Consider the following 20859-nt stretch of genomic DNA (forward strand, 5'->3'; position numbering starts at 1 on the left):
GTGTACCCCAGCTCAATCTGGCTTCTAACCTGCGCTCCTTCAATCAGTAATTCTCTTCCCTTAGTCACACTGCCAGTAGAATTAACAATGTCTGTGCAAATATTAGGTGAAGCGCTCCATGTTACCCTATTGCTAGGGACATTATCGGTTGATTCAAGCAGTTTATTCTCAGATAGCCAGTTTGATTGTTGGACATTTCCAATGTGATAATTGGGAGGTGCATTCGCTACCTCCTCCGCTCTCACAACATCATTGTGCAAACCCTGAATTTCAGAATCACACCGGGAATAGTAAGCTGAGTTTAACATTTCTGCTGCTGAGCTAGTTACAATATTTAAAATATCTAACTTAGGGACTCCCAGACCGTCAACCACCTCAAATCCATCTGTGCTAGGGAGACTTGCATCACCTCCCCCCTCCCCATTTTTCAATAGTCTTCAATCGCAATCTTCCAGTCCACTAAATATATCATACCTATTAGATAACTCCAGTGGTGTAAGTGGTAATAGGTAGTTCAACCTACTGTGAGCTGTTTGATTAAACCTGGGGGGTATGGTGTCCCACCCAGGTGTGATAGGAGCTGAGGTTGGATAGTACATAGTAGGTACATTGCTGGTATATTCCATATTTGAGATTTGGTTAGTGGAGATGGCATTGCTATGTAAAGTTTGTGGTGGGAAAACTGCAGATCTTGGATAGAAATATGTTAATGGGCGGGGGATGATGTTATTGGTGGCATTACCCTGTCGCCAGTTTAAGATGTAGCGAACTGCATTTTGGTCCCCGAAGTTGACCACAACCACGTCTCCCCCTATGTCTTTTGGTCTTCCTCCTAACCACTGAAGGCGACGTACATGAACTATGTCACCATTAATGTGACTAGCGATTGGCCTATATAAGGTCAGCCAGTGCATTACCTTGTTCTTCAATTGGAAGAAACTTTCCCGCTTGTTCTCTGACAACTCAGGTACCCCAGTGAGAATCACCACAAAAGGTGCAGCTTCCGGCGGAAGTTCGGTTGGTGGTCTCCTAACGTGTGCCCCCCTAGGATACCTACAGCTTCCCTCGTCCATTCCTGATTTGCCAATCATTGTTATACCCAAATCCCTTGTTGGTTTATTAGCGGGAATGGTTGAGATAGAATTAGATTTCATTATTGGTCTGGTAAGGGGTGCTTTGGGCTGATTTTTGTGTGCTGTATGAGGGTTGTTGGGTACCGATGTTATACTGATGGGCAAAGGGTTGGGTGCGGGTGGCAGAGCCGGTAACGCAATAATGGACGAAGTGGTGGTAGAGGATATATTTTTGTTATGTACAATTGGGGGATTTTGGGCGGATGTTGTACATTGAGTTGGTGTTGGTGCATTAGCTAACTCTTTATTTTCACTTATCCTAGATGGATTTGCCTTTCTACCCAAAACAGACTCAATTGTCCCTAATCTAGCCTCCATACTTTTGAGCCTTTCTACAGTTGCTAGAGTATAGCTTCTCATTATTAATTCGATGCTATCCAGTAGATCGGTATTACGAGTTGATTGTGACCCGTCATCCACTTGAACAGGATCGATATAGACCTCACTATCTGGATGTGAAGATGATGGCAGTAATGTAGGAATGGCCACAATTTCAACAATGTCCATAGCAGCGGTAGTACTCGTGACATTAGAAGTAGTAGATTTTAAATTCTTCCCAAATTCAGAATGACTCAGCTTCTATTTAATTGAGTTCACTTTTTTTCGTCTTTTTTTGGTAGGCGGTAGACCATAAATTTTTTGTTGCAAAGATCTCTTAATCTTGCTCTTACCTCTAGCTAGCTTAGGGGGCGTGGGTGTAGGTGCAATAATCGCATTAGATAGACTAAGTGTGCTGTTAGAATTAGGAACTAAAATGCTGGCACAGGTTTGGGTAGGACAGATAGAGGGTGCTAAACATTCTCTGAGCAATAAGGGCACACTGTCCATAGATAACATTTCATTAATAGGGTCTGAAGAAAGCATATTGTTAGAGTCTGAAGCTTGGGTTGGCTCAATCACAGTCCTATTCTTAAGATTGTCAATCGAACGGCGGCGCTCGGCTCGCCGCTCTGCTAGAAATTGTTCTTTAGAGCTTTCTGCAGGAGTTTTAATTATGTAATTGTCCAGAGTTCCATTAGTCAAGCCCCCTGTTTTTTTACGCACGATGATTTCCGGGCTCAGCACAATGATAGACATTAGTATATATGTATTCAAAAACAATGCCGAGCAATGGAGTAAAATAGGTGTGGAACAACTTACTCCAAGTCACCGAGGATGGGGGACAATCGACCAGGGGGTCCGGCCCAGTCCAGTCTCCTCAGGCCTCTGTGGGCCGTAGAGGGCCCGCCCTTTGCCCGGGCTTAGCTCCGTGCGCTCCCGCGTGCTCTTGCGACGCGGAGGAAGAGGCTGGATTTAAAGCGCCTCCTGGCGCTTTTTTCTCGTTGGCGGCTTCCGGCCGCACTGCAGGCTGGAGCCTGTGGTCCTAGCTGCCTGCACTCTCCCACCCACAGCGGCCGCAAACAGAAGATGGAAACGTGCTGCGGCGGCGGGAGGAGAGCGGATGAAAAGCTAGGCAGGTAGGCGCAGCTCTGGGCAAAAGGTCCGATTTCAAAGAAGCAGAGTCAGGTTTTCTCAGCAACCCCCCTTTTAGTTTCTCTAGGACCCTTTGTAGGGCCTCCTTTGGGATGTTATTGTAAAAATTGATCAGGAGAATAGGATGGTTTTCACCTGACCTTAGCGTGAGAAGTTGATAATATTGGGCTCCCCCCGTGGGTAAACAATTGCTAGTTATAGTACTTTTATTGGATATGTAGGTACAGAGCCCCCCGGAGCACCTCCCTTTGACGTTAGGTTGAGCAGCAAGAAAGTGTGTACAGAACCCCATATGTGTGACTCACAACCTCTACCACAAGAGCTGCAGCATTTTCAATATTATATACTGCTTTATGGCACAAACAACCATTGACAAAGCCAATAGTCCTGACTTCCTGTAGGTGTAATGTTACTTGTATTATATATCTGGATGCAATGACAGAAGAAGCTAAATATCAGTCAGGTGGCACACTATGCTAAGCACAGATGTTTATCTTAATTGCTCTTAAGCCACACCGTTAATTGAATCAGTCATGCCTCTTTGAGAGACCCCCAGTTTTTTCATCCTACTTAAAACCCTGGTCCACAAGCACGGTCAGGCTCTTGGCGCACATAGCCTCCGCTGCAGTGCACAAAGACCTTACTCTGCCGCACACGGATGAAAAGAATTAGAGGGAACATTGCTCCTGACCCATGTCGGACGGACTCGCCTGACCCATGTCGGACGGACCTGAGTCCGTCCGACATCGGAATCGGGCCCTATGTTGTAATAAGTTCCAATTCTTTGTAAGACACTTTAACTTTGTGACAATGTGTTGAAATGATGGCAACAGATATCAGCCTTTGCAGTGTTGTTTTCTTTAACTTACTGTGCCGTAACTTATTTCTATTTTACCAACACATTTTAGCAGTGCCTCTTGCAAGTATTTTTAAACAATTTCCTCTTGAGTGAATTCATTTCCACTACTGACGCAATACGATCCTTGATGTCATTCACTGTACTTTTGCCTCTCTGAAAATTTGCCATATGCTATTTTGAATTGCCACTAGATGAAAGGACTTATAATCTAGTTCAGTATCCCTGTCTGTTCATGTGCGAAACAGGTAGAACTGGTAATTTCCTTTTGACATTTTTCTCATCTTGTTCAAAAACTGAACTGTAAGATCACCCGCTGTTAAGTTGAAACGTATTGCTGCAAGTCATTTACTAATCAGTAAAACAAATAATTGCAATGCCTAACCAGTTTTATTTTTCCCCAGAATCACTATATTGCCAATATAATGGTAGGAAATTGCTATCTTAAACCCGTTTACCGCGGCCGTTATTTCGGCGCAGTGCGGGCGTTCTAAGGAGTGGGAGGGGCCGCGTCAGCTGTTGGCCGTTCGCAGCACCAGCCAGGTAGTGCTTGCGACGGCCAGCGGCCGACGGGAGCACGGAAGGGGTTAAGTAAGTGCCAAATTGTTTATCAAGACAATTGTTCATATGCAGTTGCTTTTTACAGCAATAACCACTGTACTTTGAGAGGCCTATTAAACTTAATTTACATTTTAGTAAATCTATACATGGAAATTTACTGTTACACCGTGTAATAAATGTACTACTGTTGGTAATTTACCAATTTCAAATAAAAATGTACTACAAAGAGTGGATTTACATGTGTTAACCCCCTGAAGCAATGGATGGAGGCAAACTTATGAGTGTAAAGTTACTACTAATAATTTTTCACTGGTAGGTGGAGGTCTCCGGAACAGAGCTCTCCCTAGTGAACAGTATAGGAAAAATATAAGGGTTTCTTAAATGTAAAAAAAAAGTAAAATATATACATAGATCGATAGATAGATAGATAGATAGATATATAGATAGATAGATAGATAGATAGATAGATAGATAGATAGATAGATAGATAGATAGATAGATAGATAGATAGATAGATAGATAGATAGATAGATAGAAATTCACCAAAAAAAACAAAGATTGCGGGAACGTTACAGTTAGGTGCAGGTTTCACTCATACAAAAGCATTGAAATTTAGCATTTATAGTTACTGAGCTAACTATAACTTGCTTGCACCCCCGCAATGCTGTTGTTTTATTACAGTGGCACAGAATGTAGTCTTTAAAGTGTAATAGCATACAGTGGACTGTAGTAAAGTACAATGGCGTGTACTGCATTTCAGTACAATGGAGTGCCATAGAGTGGAGTAGCGTACAGTGGCATAGCGTACACTCCAGTACTGTACTTTTAAGTGGGGAGTAGTATATTGTAGTATAGCGTAAGGTAGAGCTGCATATAGTGAATAGCATACAGTTGGAGCACTACAGTCTACTGGTGTCCAGATACTGACATACACAAAAGTGCAATAGATTTCAGGGGTGAACAGTATAATAGCGTATAGTATAATATTGTAGGCTGAAGTGCCGCAGAGTGGAGTTTGGTGGAGAAGAATGGACTAACAGACAGTAAATTAGCGTTCACAATAGTGGCGTATACTGGAGTGTCATAAAGTGGAGTAGAATACTTAAAATAGTGGTGGTGCATTAGCTAACTCTTTATTTTCACTTATCCTAGATGGATTTGCCTTTCTACCCAAAACAGACTCAATTGTCCCTAATCTAGCCTCCATACTTTTGAGCCTTTCTACAATTGCTAGAGTATAGCTTCTCATTATTAATTCGATGCTATCCAGTAGATCGGTATTACGAGTTGATTGTGACCCGTCATCCACTTGAACAGGATCGATATAGACCTCACTATCTGGATGTGAAGATGATGGCAGTAATGTAGGAATGGCCACAATTTCAACAATTTCAACAATGTCCATAGCAGCGGTAGTACTCGTGACATTAGAAGTAGTAGATTTTAAATTCTTCCCAAATTCAGAATGACTCAGCTTCTATTTAATTGAGTTCACTTTTTTTCGTCTTTTTTTGGTAGGCGGTAGACCATACATTTTTTGTTGCAAAGATCTCTTAATCTTGCTCTTACCTCTAGCTAGCTTAGGGGGCGTGGGTGTAGGTGCAATAATCGCCTTAGATAGACTAAGTGTGCTGTTAGAATTAGGAACTAAAATGCTGGCACAGGTTTGGGTAGGACAGATAGAGGGTGCTAAACATTCTCTGAGCAATAAGGGCACACTGTCCATAGATAACATTTCATTAATAGGGTCTGAAGAAAGCATATTGTTAGAGTCTGAAGCTTGGGTTGGCTCAATCACAGTCCTATTCTTAAGATTGTCAATCGAACGGCGGCGCTCGGCTCGCCGCTCTGCTAGAAATTGTTCTTTAGAGCTTTCTGCAGGAGTTTTAATTATGTAATTGTCCAGAGTTCCATTAGTCAAGCCCCCTGTTTTTTTACGCACGATGATTTCCGGGCTCAGCACAATGATAGACATTAGTATATATGTATTCAAAAACAATGCCGAGCAATGGAGTAAAATAGGTGTGGAACAACTTACTCCAAGTCACCGAGGATGGGGGACAATCGACCAGGGGGTCCGGCCCAGTCCAGTCTCCTCAGGCCTCTGAGGGCCGTAGAGGGCCCGCCCTTTGCCCGGGCTTAGCTCCGGGCGCTCCCGCGTGCTCTCGCGACGCGGAGGAAGAGGCTGGATTTAAAGCTCCTCCTGGCGCTTTTTTCTCGTTGGCGGCTTCCGGCCGCACTGCAGGCTGGAGCCTGTGGTCCTAGCTGCCTGCACTCTCCCCCCCACAGCGGCCGCAAACAGAAGATGGAAACGTGCTGCGGCGGCGGGAGGAGAGCGGATGAAAAGCTAGGCAGGTAGGCGCAGCTCTGGGCAAAAGGTCCGATTTCAAAGAAGCAGAGTCAGGTTTTCTCAGCAACCCCCCTTTTAGTTTCTCTAGGACCCTTTGTAGGGCCTCCTTTGGGATGTTATTGTAAAAATTGATCAGGAGAATAGGATGGTTTTCACCTGACCTTAGCGCGAGAAGTTGATAATATTGGGCTCCCCCCGTGGGTAAACAATTGCTAGTTATAGTACTTTTATTGGATATGTAGGTACAGAGCCCCCCGGAGCACCTCCCTTTGACGTTAGGTTGAGCAGCAAGAAAGTGTGTACAGAACCCCATATGTGTGACTCACAACCTCTACCACAAGAGCTGCAGCATTTTCAATATTATATACTGCTTTATGGCACAAACAACCATTGACAAAGCCAATAGTCCTGACTTCCTGTAGGTGTAATGTTACTTGTATTATATATCTGGATGCAATGACAGAAGAAGCTAAATATAAGTCAGGTGGCACACTATGCTAAGCACAGATGTTTATCTTAATTGCTCTTAAGCCACACCGTTAATTGAATCAGTCATGCCTCTTTGAGAGACCCCCAGTTTTTTCATCCTACTTAAAACCCTGGTCCACAAGCACGGTCAGGCTCTTGGCGCACATAGCCTCCGCTGCAGTGCACAAAGACCTTACTCTGCCGCACACGGATGAAAAGAATTAGAGGGAACATTGCTCCTGACCCATGTCGGACGGACCTGAGTCCGTCCGACATCGCCTGACCCATGTCGGACGGACCTGAGTCCGTCCGACATCGGAATCGGGCCCTATGTTGTAATAAGTTCCAATTCTTTGTAAGACACTTTAACTTTGTGACAATGTGTTGAAATGATGGCAACAGATATCAGCCTTTGCAGTGTTGTTTTCTTTAACTTACTGTGCCGTAACTTATTTCTATTTTACCAACACATTTTAGCAGTGCCTCTTGCAAGTATTTTTAAACAATTTCCTCTTGAGTGAATTCATTTCCACTACTGACGCAATACGATCCTTGATGTCATTCACTGTACTTTTGCCTCTCTGAAAATTTGCCATATGCTATTTTGAATTGCCACTAGATGAAAGGACTTATATTCTAGTTCAGTATCCCTGTCTGTTCATGTGCGAAACAGGTAGAACTGGTAATTTCCTTTTGACATTTTTCTCATCTTGTTCAAAAACTGAACTGTAAGATCACCCGCTGTTAAGTTGAAATGTATTGCTGCAAGTCATTTACTAATCAGTAAAACAAATAATTGCAATGCCTAACCAGTTTTATTTTTCCCCAGAATCACTATATTGCCAATATAATGGTAGGAAATTGCTATCTTAAACCCGTTTACCGCGGCCGTTATTTCGGCGCAGTGCGGGCGTTCTAAGGAGTGGGAGGGGCCGCGTCAGCTGTTGGCCGTTCGCAGCACCAGCCAGGTAGTGCTTGCGACGGCCAGCGGCCGACGGGAGAACGGAAGGGGTTAAGTAAGTGCCAAATTGTTTATCAAGACAATTTTTCATATGCAGTTGCTTTTTACAGCAATAACCACTGTACTTTGAGAGGCCTATTAAACTTAATTTACATTTTAGTAAATCTATACATGGAAATTTACTGTTACACCGTGTAATAAATGTACTACTGTTGGTAATTTACCAATTTCAAATAAAAATGTACTACAAAGAGTGGATTTACATGTGTTAACCCCCTGAAGCAATGGATGGAGGCAAACTTATGAGTGTAAAGTTACTACTAATAATTTTTCACTGGTAGGTGGAGGTCTCCGGAACAGAGCTCTCCCTAGTGAACAGTATAGGAAAAATATAAGGGTTTCTTAAATGTAAAAAAAAAGTAAAATATATACATAGATCGATAGATAGATCGATAGATAGATAGATAGATAGATAGATAGATAGATAGATAGATAGATAGATAGATAGATAGATAGATAGATAGATAGATAGATAGATAGATAGATAGATAGATAGATAGATAGATAGATAGATAGATAGATAGATAGATAGATAGATAGAAATTCACCAAAAAAAACAAAGATTACGGGAACGTTACAGTTAGGTGCAGGTTTCACTCATACAAAAGCATTGAAATTTAGCATTTATAGTTACTGAGCTAACTATAACTTGCTTGCACCCCCGCAATGCTGTTGTTTTATTACAGTGGCACAGAATGTAGTCTTTAAAGTGTAATAGCATACAGTGGACTGTAGTAAAGTACAATGGCGTGTACTGCATTTCAGTACAATGGAGTGCCATAGAGTGGAGTAGCGTACAGTGGCATAGCGTACACCCCAGTACTGTACTATTAAGTGGGGAGTAGTATATTGTAGTATAGCGTAAGGTAGAGCTGCATATAGTGAATAGCATACAGTTGGAGCACTACAGTCTACTGGTGTCCAGATACTGACATACACAAAAGTGCAATAGATTTCAGGGGTGAACAGTATAATAGCGTATAGTATAATATTGTAGGCTGAAGTGCCGCAGAGTGGAGTTTGGTGGAGAAGAATGGACTAACAGACAGTAAATTAGCGTTCACAATAGTGGCGTATACTGGAGTGTCATAAAGTGGAGTCGAATACTTAAAATAGTGGTGGTGCATTAGCTAACTCTTTATTTTCACTTATCCTAGATGGATTTGCCTTTCTACCCAAAACAGACTCAATTGTCCCTAATCTAGCCTCCATACTTTTGAGCCTTTCTACAATTGCTAGAGTATAGCTTCTCATTATTAATTCGATGCTATCCAGTAGATCGGTATTACGAGTTGATTGTGACCCGTCATCCACTTGAACAGGATCGATATAGACCTCACTATCTGGATGTGAAGATGATGGCAGTAATGTAGGAATGGCCACAATTTCAACAATTTCAACAATGTCCATAGCAGCGGTAGTACTCGTGACATTAGAAGTAGTAGATTTTAAATTCTTCCCAAATTCAGAATGACTCAGCTTCTATTTAATTGAGTTCACTTTTTTTCGTCTTTTTTTGGTAGGCGGTAGACCATACATTTTTTGTTGCAAAGATCTCTTAATCTTGCTCTTACCTCTAGCTAGCTTAGGGGGCGTGGGTGTAGGTGCAATAATCGCCTTAGATAGACTAAGTGTGCTGTTAGAATTAGGAACTAAAATGCTGGCACAGGTTTGGGTAGGACAGATAGAGGGTGCTAAACATTCTCTGAGCAATAAGGGCACACTGTCCATAGATAACATTTCATTAATAGGGTCTGAAGAAAGCATATTGTTAGAGTCTGAAGCTTGGGTTGGCTCAATCACAGTCCTATTCTTAAGATTGTCAATCGAACGGCGGCGCTCGGCTCGCCGCTCTGCTAGGAATTGTTCTTTAGAGCTTTCTGCAGGAGTTTTAATTATGTAATTGTCCAGAGTTCCATTAGTCAAGCCCCCTGTTTTTTTACGCACGATGATTTCCGGGCTCAGCACAATGATAGACATTAGTATATATGTATTCAAAAACAATGCCGAGCAATGGAGTAAAATAGGTGTGGAACAACTTACTCCAAGTCACCGAGGATGGGGGACAATCGACCAGGGGGTCCGGCCCAGTCCAGTCTCCTCAGGCCTCTGAGGGCCGTAGAGGGCCCGCCCTTTGCCCGGGCTTAGCTCCGGGCGCTCCCGCGTGCTCTCGCGACGCGGAGGAAGAGGCTGGATTTAAAGCTCCTCCTGGCGCTTTTTTCTCGTTGGCGGCTTCCGGCCGCACTGCAGGCTGGAGCCTGTGGTCCTAGCTGCCTGCACTCTCCCCCCCACAGCGGCCGCAAACAGAAGATGGAAACGTGCTGCGGCGGCGGGAGGAGAGCGGATGAAAAGCTAGGCAGGTAGGCGCAGCTCTGGGCAAAAGGTCCGATTTCAAAGAAGCAGAGTCAGGTTTTCTCAGCAACCCCCCGTTTCTCTATGACCCTTTGTAGGGCCTCCTTTGGGATGTTATTGTAAAAATTGATCAGGAGAATAGGATGGTTTTCACCTGACCTTAGCGTGAGAAGTTGATAATATTGGGCTCCCCCCGTGGGTAAACAATTGCTAGTTATAGTACTTTTATTGGATATGTAGGTACAGAGCCCCCCGGAGCACCTCCCTTTGACGTTAGGTTGAGCAGCAAGAAAGTGTGTACGGAACCCCATATGTGTGACTCACAACCTCTACCACAAGAGCTGCAGCATTTTCAATATTATATACTGCTTTATGGCACAAACAACCATTGACAAAGCCAATAGTCCTGACTTCCTGTAGGTGTAATGTTACTTGTATTATATATTTGGATGCAATGACAGAAGAAGCTAAATATCAGTCAGGTGGCACACTATGCTAAGCACAGATGTTTATCTTAATTGCTCTTAAGCCACACCGTTAATTGAATCAGTCATGCCTCTTTGAGAGACCCCCAGTTTTTTCATCCTACTTAAAACCCTGGTCCACAAGCACGGTCAGGCTCTTGGCGCACATAGCCTCCGCTGCAGTGCACAAAGACCTTACTCTGCCGCACACGGATGAAAAGAATTAGAGGGAACATTGCTCCTGACCCATGTCGGACGGACCTGAGTCCGTCCGACATCGGAATCGGGCCCTATGTTGTAATAAGTTCCAATTCTTTGTAAGACACTTTAACTTTGTGACAATGTGTTGAAATGATGGCAACAGATATCAGCCTTTGCAGTGTTGTTTTCTTTAACTTACTGTGCCGTAACTTATTTCTATTTTACCAACACATTTTAGCAGTGCCTCTTGCAAGTATTTTTAAACAATTTCCTCTTGAGTGAATTCATTTCCACTACTGACGCAATACGATCCTTGATGTCATTCACTGTACTTTTGCCTCTCTGAAAATTTGCCATATGCTATTTTGAATTGCCACTAGATGAAAGGACTTATAATCTAGTTCAGTATCCCTGTCTGTTCATGTGCGAAACAGGTAGAACTGGTAATTTCCTTTTGACATTTTTCTCATCTTGTTCAAAAACTGAACTGTAAGATCACCCGCTGTTAAGTTGAAATGTATTGCTGCAAGTCATTTACTAATCAGTAAAACAAATAATTGCAATGCCTGCCCAGTTTTATTTTTCCCCAGAATCACTATATTGCCAATATAATGGTAGGAAATTGCTATCTTAAACCCGTTTACCGCGGCCGTTATTTCGGCGCAGTGCGGGCGTTCTAAGGAGTGGGAGGGGACGCGTCAGCTGTTGGCCGTTCGCAGCACCAGCCAGGTAGTGCTTGCGACGGCCAGCGGCCGACGGGAGCACGGAAGGGGTTAAGTAAGTGCCAAATTGTTTATCAAGACAATTGTTCATATGCAGTTGCTTTTACAGCAATAACCACTGTACTTTGAGAGGCCTATTAAACTTAATTTACATTTTAGTAAATCTATACATGGAAATTTACTGTTACACCGTGTAATAAATGTACTACTGTTGGTAATTTACCAATTTCAAATAAAAATGTACTACAAAGAGTGGATTTACATGTGTTAACCCCCTGAAGCAATGGATGGAGGCAAACTTATGAGTGTAAAGTTACTACTAATAATTTTTCACTGGTAGGTGGAGGTCTCCGGAACAGAGCTCTCCCTAGTGAACAGTATAGGAAAAATATAAGGGTTTCTTAAATGTAAAAAAAACAGTAAAATATATACATAGATCGATAGATAGATAGATAGATAGATAGATAGATAGATAGATAGATAGATAGATAGATAGATAGATAGATAGATAGATAGATAGATAGATAGATAGATAGATAGATAGAAATTCACCGAAAAAAACAAAGATTACGGGAATGTTACAGTTAGGTGCAGGTTTCACTCATACAAAAGCATTGAAATTTAGCATTTATAGTTACTGAGCTAACTATAACTTGCTTGCACCCCCGCAATGCTGTTGTTTTATTACAGTGGCACAGAATGTAGTCTTTAAAGTGTAATAGCATACAGTGGACTGTAGTAAAGTACAATGGCGTGTACTGCATTTCAGTACAATGGAGTGCCATAGAGTGGAGTAGCGTACAGTGGCATAGCGTACACTCCAGTACTGTACTATTAAGTGGGGAGTAGTATATTGTAGTATAGCGTAAGGTAGAGCTGCATATAGTGAATAGCATACAGTTGGAGCACTACAGTCTACTGGTGTCCAGATACTGACATACACAAAAGTGCAATAGATTTCAGGGGTGAACAGTATAATAGCGTATAGTATAATATTGTAGGCTGAAGTGCCGCAGAGTGGAGTTTGGTGGAGAAGAATGGACTAACAGACAGTAAATTAGCGTTCCCAATAGTGGCGTATACTGGAGTGTCATAAAGTGGAGTAGAATACTTAAAATAGTGCAGAATGCAGTTCCATAAAGTGAACTGGACCTGTCTGCGGCCTTCGATACGGTCCACCATGCTATGCTGGTGGATCGGTTGGAGGGCTGCGGGGTCCAGGGTCAAGCACTTAACATCCTGAAAGCCTTCTTAACAGACCGGGTACAAGTGGTGGCTATGGGGGAGTTCGAATCAAGACCTTTCGAACTCCCCGGGGGGGTCCCGCAGGGATCCTCCCTAAGCCCCACTTTATTCAATATCTATGTATCCTCTCTTGCCCCGGTGATCAGATCCTTTGGGTTCGAGCTAAGATCCTACGCTGACGACACCCATATTGTGGTCTCGGTGATCCCGGGGACAGAGGTGGGTGTGGCAGCTAGGTTCCAGGACTGCATGTCAGCAGTCAGTTCCTGGATGGCAAAAAGCTGCTTAAAATTGAACTCCTCGAAGACTGAGGTGCTTATCTTTGGGTCAAATACCAACCTTTGGAGCCCCAACTGGTGGCCTATTGATATGGGACCTCCGCCCTCTCCGGTTTCAAAGGTGAAGAATCTTGGTGTCATTATTGACAACCAACTCTCCTTTAAACCCCTAGTTAAGGCGTTGACCTCCTCCATACATTGGACCCTGAGAATTATTAGGAAGGTTCTCCCCTTCCTACCGGAGGGAAGTAGGAAGACGGTGGTGATGGCCCTGGTACTTTCACGCCCGATTATTGTAATAGTCTTTTTTTGGAGGCACAACAGGGGGTGCTCAACAAACTTCAGGTCCTACAAAATGCGGCTGCCCGCCTTATTGGGGGATTGCCTAAGTTTTCTTCAGTTACCAAGGAACTGGAGAAGATGCACTGGCTCCTGGTGCGGAAGCGGATTCTGTTCAAGGCCCTCTGTATTGTCTTTAAGGCGCTACATGGTCTTGGCCCTTTGTTCCTTCAGGATCATTTTCAATGGTATAGACCAGGGAGACAACTTAGGTCGGCCAGTTTGGGGCTGGTTAAAACAGCCCACATCAGGAAGGCGTGCAGGGGCGGCAGGAGTTTTGTTAGGGGAGCAGCAATGGCGTGGAACTCCCTTCCTCTTACCCTTAAACAAAACGAGAATCTGCTGGCATTCAGGAAAGATCTGAAAACATGGCTCTTTTCCCTCTAGTTTCCGAAGGCCCATTCTTAGGGAGTTACCACTTCAGCGCCAGGACACCGATTGGTATTAGCGCGCTTTATAAGTGTTATAAATAAATAAATAAATAAATACATTGTTATACTGTACAGTGGTGTAAAGTGGAGTGTGCAAATTAAAGGAAACATAGGGTTAAAGTGTGCTAAAAAATTTCTGTTTTATATCTGCAAAATATATATTATAATATGGAAATGTATCTTTTCTGGTTGTATATGTAAATATTGTAAGTAATGCTAAACTTATACATTATATAAAACATACTTATATATTAAGCTATGGTGTACTATGTTAAGGTCAAGGTATACCATGGTATTGGGGGCTCAATACTGGTTATCTGACGGTGGCATGGCTAGGTTTATCAAAGGTAAAAATCAGCCATGGGAGAGCGCTAGAGGGCACCAAACAAGATAGCCGCAAATATGTGAGGCTCGCACTATCCGGGGTGCAATCTACCTTTATCCTGCTCATTGCCCACCTTTGATGGCTGGAAATACCGCAATCTGGCAAGTAGACACCATCTGCCTCCATATGCAGTGAACGGAATCGGAGACTGGGCCCAGACACAGAGGGAACTGCACTTGTTGCCCCCGCCTTATCAGCTAAGAAGGCGGCCACTATCACTGCCTGATTCTGCCACTAACGACAGCTACTGCACACTCACCTGCAGTTGTAGGGGCTCCCGTGAACCGTCTGCCTTGCCGCTCTGTTGGTGTCTGGACTGCGGCTGGAGCGGCACCGTAGTGGACTCTGTGGCGAGGAGTCCTGCACTCAGCTGGTCGGCTGCCTGCGATCTCTTACCCGGGCCTCTTGGGGAGTGCGCCGCCTCCTGAGGCCTCTGCCCGCATCATCCAGCACCCCTGGCTCAGCCGCTGTGGCTGTGGGGGTCCTGTGGTCGTTGCCTCCAACCGAACTGGGCCTTCTCCGTTTGAGCCCCACTCTGCTGTGGTGCTGGGACTCACGCACCACTGTGAGCCTGCACTAGCCTGGGAGACTCTAACGTGACCACTGCACACCCGCCTGGAGCTGCAGGGAGGGGGACCTCTGCTGACGGTCTATTTCACTGCAGCCTGTTTGGGGGGCTGACGCGGTGAGCCTTGTGGTGGCGGGGCCTTCGGCCGGCCCGCTGGGATAAGGTGGAGGCGCGTTACATTCCACCGCTTCTGCCCTGCCGTCTGCCGCCTGGATAGACTGGTGAGTGCACTGACCCCCAGGGGCCTCACCTCGCTTTCCTGTCTGCCTGCTGCTGGGGGGCCCTTTGGATGTTGCTGCGGTTCGTCTGGTGGCTCTCTGCAGGGCTAATGTGGTTGGTGGCCCCCCTTTTTTAATCTGAACTTGCCGTCAGGATCAGTCTGCCTGCTGGCTCCCACCTGGCCCTCACCTGCTCGTGACACAGGGACCCGCTGAGCTTGTGCTTCTCTTGAGGTTGGGGGCATTCACCGGCTGCCTCCCAGTGCATCCGCTACAGTCTCTTGTCCACAACACGTCACGGGGCCCGCACAGCTTTCTACTGAGGGGGTGATCTGACCCGGTCCTCTCCGTCCCTGGGGCCTACAGGGGTGGAACTGTCCTGCGCGCTGCATCATCCTGATTCTTCTACCCTGCTGTCTGGAGCCCTCCTTTCCATATGCTGCACCTGACATGCTGCGGACCGTGGTGGCAAGCTCCCTCGGCTAGATGCCGGCCCCCGGGACATCTGCCCTTGCGGTAAACCTGCAATTGTTCATCTGGGGCCCCGGGCTGGGGGTGTGGACCACAGGGGTTGATCGGGCCTAAGGTCCTCACCCAAATGTGGGGCACCGAGCGGCTGCTGCACCCTAGGAGAGGGACCAAACAGGAGACCGGGTGTTATTGGATGTGGCCCCCCCTTTCTTCTGGGACAGGAATTTGGATGTGACTCTTGTGCCTGTGGGGAGGTGCCCTAAACCGCCTGAGCTGAACTCGGACTGGGAGGGGAAATGCATCTTACCTGCCCACCGCAGCGGGTGCTTCGAGCGGAGAGTAACAGGTGCAACATTTAGGGGGTGCTGTCACGCTGACAGTGAGCCCGGACAATGCCTAATAAGGCTTTAGGCCTAAGGCGGTTTTTGCAGGAAACTTCCATCTAACCACCGGACTCGTGGTTTGGTCGCAACCTGCCGGTCCGTGGTAACATACCTAGATGAAGGCGGGGGCTAGGCTTCCTCGTTCCTGCACCTTCTGAGGGTGATTACAGCGGCTTAGCTTCAGTCACATGCGGAGTGGGGGGCTGCTTAAGCTGTACTGACCTTGCCTCTGTCGCACGCCGAGCTCCTGCGTTGCGGTCGGTGAGGCGTACGGGGATACGCCGCCTCCCAGCATCTCCCTAGCGCAGCACTCAGCAGATTGTGATGGGTCGTCTTCGTGACACTGCCCAGCGGGATATGCCCTACGGGGATCGGGGCAGAGAAGCACCCATGGCGCAAGGACCTACACCGGAGATGGGCCAGTCTGCCATCGCAGCCAAGCTAGACACCATCCTCGCAGGGGCGGAGTGGATCGGTAACGCATTAGAGCAGACTCGCGCCTCCCTTGAGAACAGAATGGAGACCATCACCTCTGACGTCACGCTTCTTCGAGCGGATCAGCACAAGCTCTCGGACAGGGTCCGAGAGACGGAAACCACCTTGGCGGATCTAAATCCCCACACCAGAAGCTGCACCTCTGCCCTGCAGAACTTGCAGGATCGGGTATGCACCCTGGAGGAGAAGGTTGACGATGGCGATCTCCCCGCAATAATATTTGCATAGTTGGTCTGCTGGAGGGGGCAGAAGGACGGGAGCCGGAGACATTTGTTGAAACCTGGATGAAAGAACTGCTACCTTCCGGGGCGCTCGCTCTGCAATTTGTGGTGGAATGGGCCCATAGGGTGGCTGCCTGAAGACCTCCACCGGGGGCCTGTCCCTGCCCCTTCCTGTTTCGTGTGATGAATTTTATAAACTGGGACGTAATCCTGCATGAACTTGGCAAGCATCCAGGGCCCCAGGTGCAGAATGTTGCTTTCTCTCTCTTCCCGGACTACACAGCCCAGGTCCAGAGGAGGCGGGCTACCTTTGGTGCCGTTAAAAAACAGCTGCGGGCTCTAGACTTTAAACACTCACTGCTCTATCCCGTTCGCCTCCGAGTCATTAAATATGGCCGCACTACCTACTTCGACTCCCCCACAGAAGCATGGGACTGGCTTGAGGGGCTGGGCCTGGGGTCGGCACCACGCATTCCAGAAGACCACCAGCAATCTGGGCGTACCAGTCGTGGCAGGCGGGGAAGGAGGAGCGGTGGTTCGAGCTCATCGGTGGTGGCTCCATCCCCGAACCAGATGAGGCAGGAATGTCAGGAGGCGCTGCTGACAGTGACATCCCTCCAACCTGACAGATCCCTCTCTCCGGCTGGGTCTACCGGCTCCCAGTCGAAATCCAGGACTTCAAGTTCCACGCCTGCATGGTCCATGGTCGCAGATTTTCCCCGCTTCCAAAAGTCACTCCTCAAACTGCGGATGATATTGTCTGACTCAGGACCCTCCTAGCGCATTTAATGCTTCTGTAGTCTGCCGCTGTTGGTTGACCCCTGGCACGTCTCACCCTACTGATTCCATCTGTCTAGTTTTAGCTGAGATGATCGGCTCTCTGGAGGCCCACAGCTTCTTCTGCTCTTATAAGATGAACTTTCTCCTATCGTTTCAGAGTAACTGTGGGGGATAGTAATTGCACCCGGATTCCCCCCCTTGTTCTTGTTTCCTCCTATTTGATCTCACTGATATATCTTTTTTCCCAGCAGTTTCGTACTATACCGTTGGTACTGCCCCAGTAGTCGCTCAGCAACGCATTCCTAGTTGCCATGTCATGGCGCGATTGTTTGGGTAGCTCCCCCTGTTGGGGAGCCACTCTAATACTCTTTCAGAACACTATTTTTCTTTGTTTTCCCTTGCTGGAGTCGCCATGTCCACCAACCTGTTGTACCTCTGTACACCTTCACCAGGGGCCCATACCATACCATGGGGGTTGTAACATATGGGGGGGTCACACTGCTTTGAATAAGCATAATGACAACCCATAATATAATAACATGGAATGTCAGGGGCATCCACACACTTACTAGAGTATTTGCAATATACGCATGACTCCGAAGGCATGTCGCTAGTGTGGCACTCTTGCAAGAGACACATCTCGCGAGCCAGGAGGCTGCCCTCCTCCGCCACAGCTGGAGGGGCCAGATTTATAGCACCAACTATTCAGCTATGGCCAGAGGTGTTGTGATTTGGATCAAGGCCAGAGTCCCGTGGGCGGAGGAAGAAGTCCTGACTGACCCAGGGGGGCACTATGTTCTAATAAAGGGCAAACTGAATGGCCAACCAATGGTCTTGGGATCCATATACGCACCCAACCCTGTGCAGGGCACCTTCTTACAGGTCCTTTCAGGGGCAATACTTAGATGGAGGGAAGTTCCGTGGCTACTCTGTGGCGATTTTAATGTGTGTTAGACGTTATCCTTGACCGCTACTTTCCCCCTCTTAATACCACTACGGCCTCCTCTAACGCACACTCGGTTAAATCTTGGACGGATAACTGGGCACTTTCAGATATCTGGCGAGAGCGGCACCCTCACTCCCGGGTCTACTCCTTTTACACATCGATCCATAACTTACACGTATGCCTAGACAGGATCCTTTCCTCCGGGGCACTGCTTCCTTTCATCCAATCCGTTGACTATCTCGGGTGGACGCATTCGGATCATAACTCCTTGGTATTGTGTTTAGCCTGGGAGGTGCAGCCCCTCCCGGCCTCGATCTGGTGACTACAAACAACTGACTTGGAGGACCCTGCCTTCCGGGGTGCATTAGAGGCGGTGGTGGCCTCTTACTTCGCTCTTAATGAGGGCTCCGCGGACTCGCTCCTTCAAGGTGGTGATCAGGGGACACTGCCTTGGGCTAACCTGAAACATTCGCCGACAGCTAGACATTTCGCTCTCTGCCAACGAGAAGCGATTACTCTGGCTCGAAACACATGTTGCTGCTGGTCTAGACCGGCAAGACCAATTAGAGTCGGTTCATTCGGAGAACGTGGTCCTACTTGAGAAATTGCGGTGCCACAACTTTCTAGCACACTCTGCCTGCACGCACTCCTCGGCGGACAAGGCCGAAAGACTATTGGCTTACCTGATCCAGCAGGAACACCTGCAGCACCCCATACGGCTACTAGTGGACCATCCCGGTCGTGAGTGGCACACCCAGAGTGATATTCATGCGCTGATGATGGAGCATTACGCCGCGTTATATCGGGTTCGAAGGGGTGGAGATGCTCCGATTGTGGCATCCTTCCTGGACACCGTGGAGCTACCTACTCTTACCATAAACCAGTCCCTCGACTTGGACTTGCCACTTACCGAGGACAAGGTAAGGGAGGCGCTGCGCTCTTTGTCTTCCAGGAAAACAATGGGCCCAGATGGCCTTCCAGCTGAGTTTTTTAAAACCTACGCCCATCGCTTGACCCCGCATTTAGTTTCTCTTTTCAAGATAGCAGTTTCAGAGGGGGTGCTGCCTCCAACCATGCGCACAGCCAACATGGTCTCATTGCTGAAACCGGGCAAAGATCCAGCATCCCCGAGCTCCTATCGTCTGATTGCGATTTTAAACATGGATTACAAAATCCTCGCGGAAATATTGGCCAACCGTTTAGCTCCGTTAGGCCCTGAGCTAGTGCACTCTGACCAGAACAGCTTTGTCCCCCAACGCAACACGGCCCTAAACCTTTGGCGTTACTTCCGGGTGGCGGAGTATGCCCCGACAGCCTGGCCCTGATCAGGTTGCATGCTGTTAGACCTCTAAAAGGCTTTTGACTCTCTGGCCTGGAGTTTCTTATTCACCGTGCTGGTCCGATTTGGGGTGGGGCCATATTTTCTTAGCATGGTGCGGCTGCTGTATCACGGACCATCAGTTCGGGTTCCGACAGGGCCCTATCTATCCAACTCCATCCACGTGTGTCATGGGACCCGGCAGGGCTGCCCGCTCTCCCCACTTTTATTTGAGTTGGCCGTGGAGCCGCTGGCAGTTCACATACACACTCATGTAGACATGGGAATCCCGTTAGCGGATGACAAGCACACCATATCACTTTACGCAGATGACCTTGTGCTTGATCTACATGACATTTCCGACATGCTTGACCAATCCCTGAGCCACTTTGCACGTGCATAGGGTCTGCGGGTCAATTCCGCAAAATCTATTCTCTCCCCATTCATAAGGGAGACACCGGATCCGGAGTACATTCTGGGAGGTACTCTGATCACCTGGTGTGTAGCTCTTTTTGTTATCTGGGAGTTAGAATATACAGAACTGAAGCTGATCTTTTTGATGGTAACATCCTCCGTGCTACCACGGCAATCCGGTCACAAATGAGTTTTTGGAAGACTCTCCGGCTGGCGATCTCTGGAAGGATTGCTCTTGTAAAAATGGTGGCCCTTCCTCGTCTTCTTTACTACTTTATCACCTTACCTCTTATCATCCATCCCTCATTCTTCAGGCAGTCAGAAAAGACAGTGAGGGATTTCATATGGGGCACGTCGCGTCATAGAGTATCCATGGGGAAACTCTACCTCTCTGCCACCTTAGGTGGTCTGGCAGCCCCTAATTTTGAACATTATTATCAGGCATCCCAACTGCAGTGTGTTGCCAGATGGATGTCATCTCGAAAGCTCCTAGACACAGCGTCCCTGCAGCCCCCACTGCCCCAGAGCTCCCTGTTACGGATTTTCAATCCTTGCTACAAACTCAATCCCCCTCATGTGCTCCTGCTCAACGTAGCATACCGATGCTTCCGAACATGTCTTTTTATCACTAGGGTCACTATTCCATACGCCCCTGCCATCCCACTGCTGGGAACTCCGCTGGGAGATATCTACACCTCGACAGCGGAGCTACAAAATTGGGCATCAGATGGTATTGTGGACATAGGTGACTTCTTTCAAGAAGGCT

The sequence above is a fragment of the Lissotriton helveticus genome, chromosome 1_1, assembly GCF_964261635.1.
Source record: "Lissotriton helveticus chromosome 1_1, aLisHel1.1, whole genome shotgun sequence".
NCBI classification, from domain to species: Eukaryota; Metazoa; Chordata; class Amphibia; order Caudata; family Salamandridae; genus Lissotriton; species Lissotriton helveticus.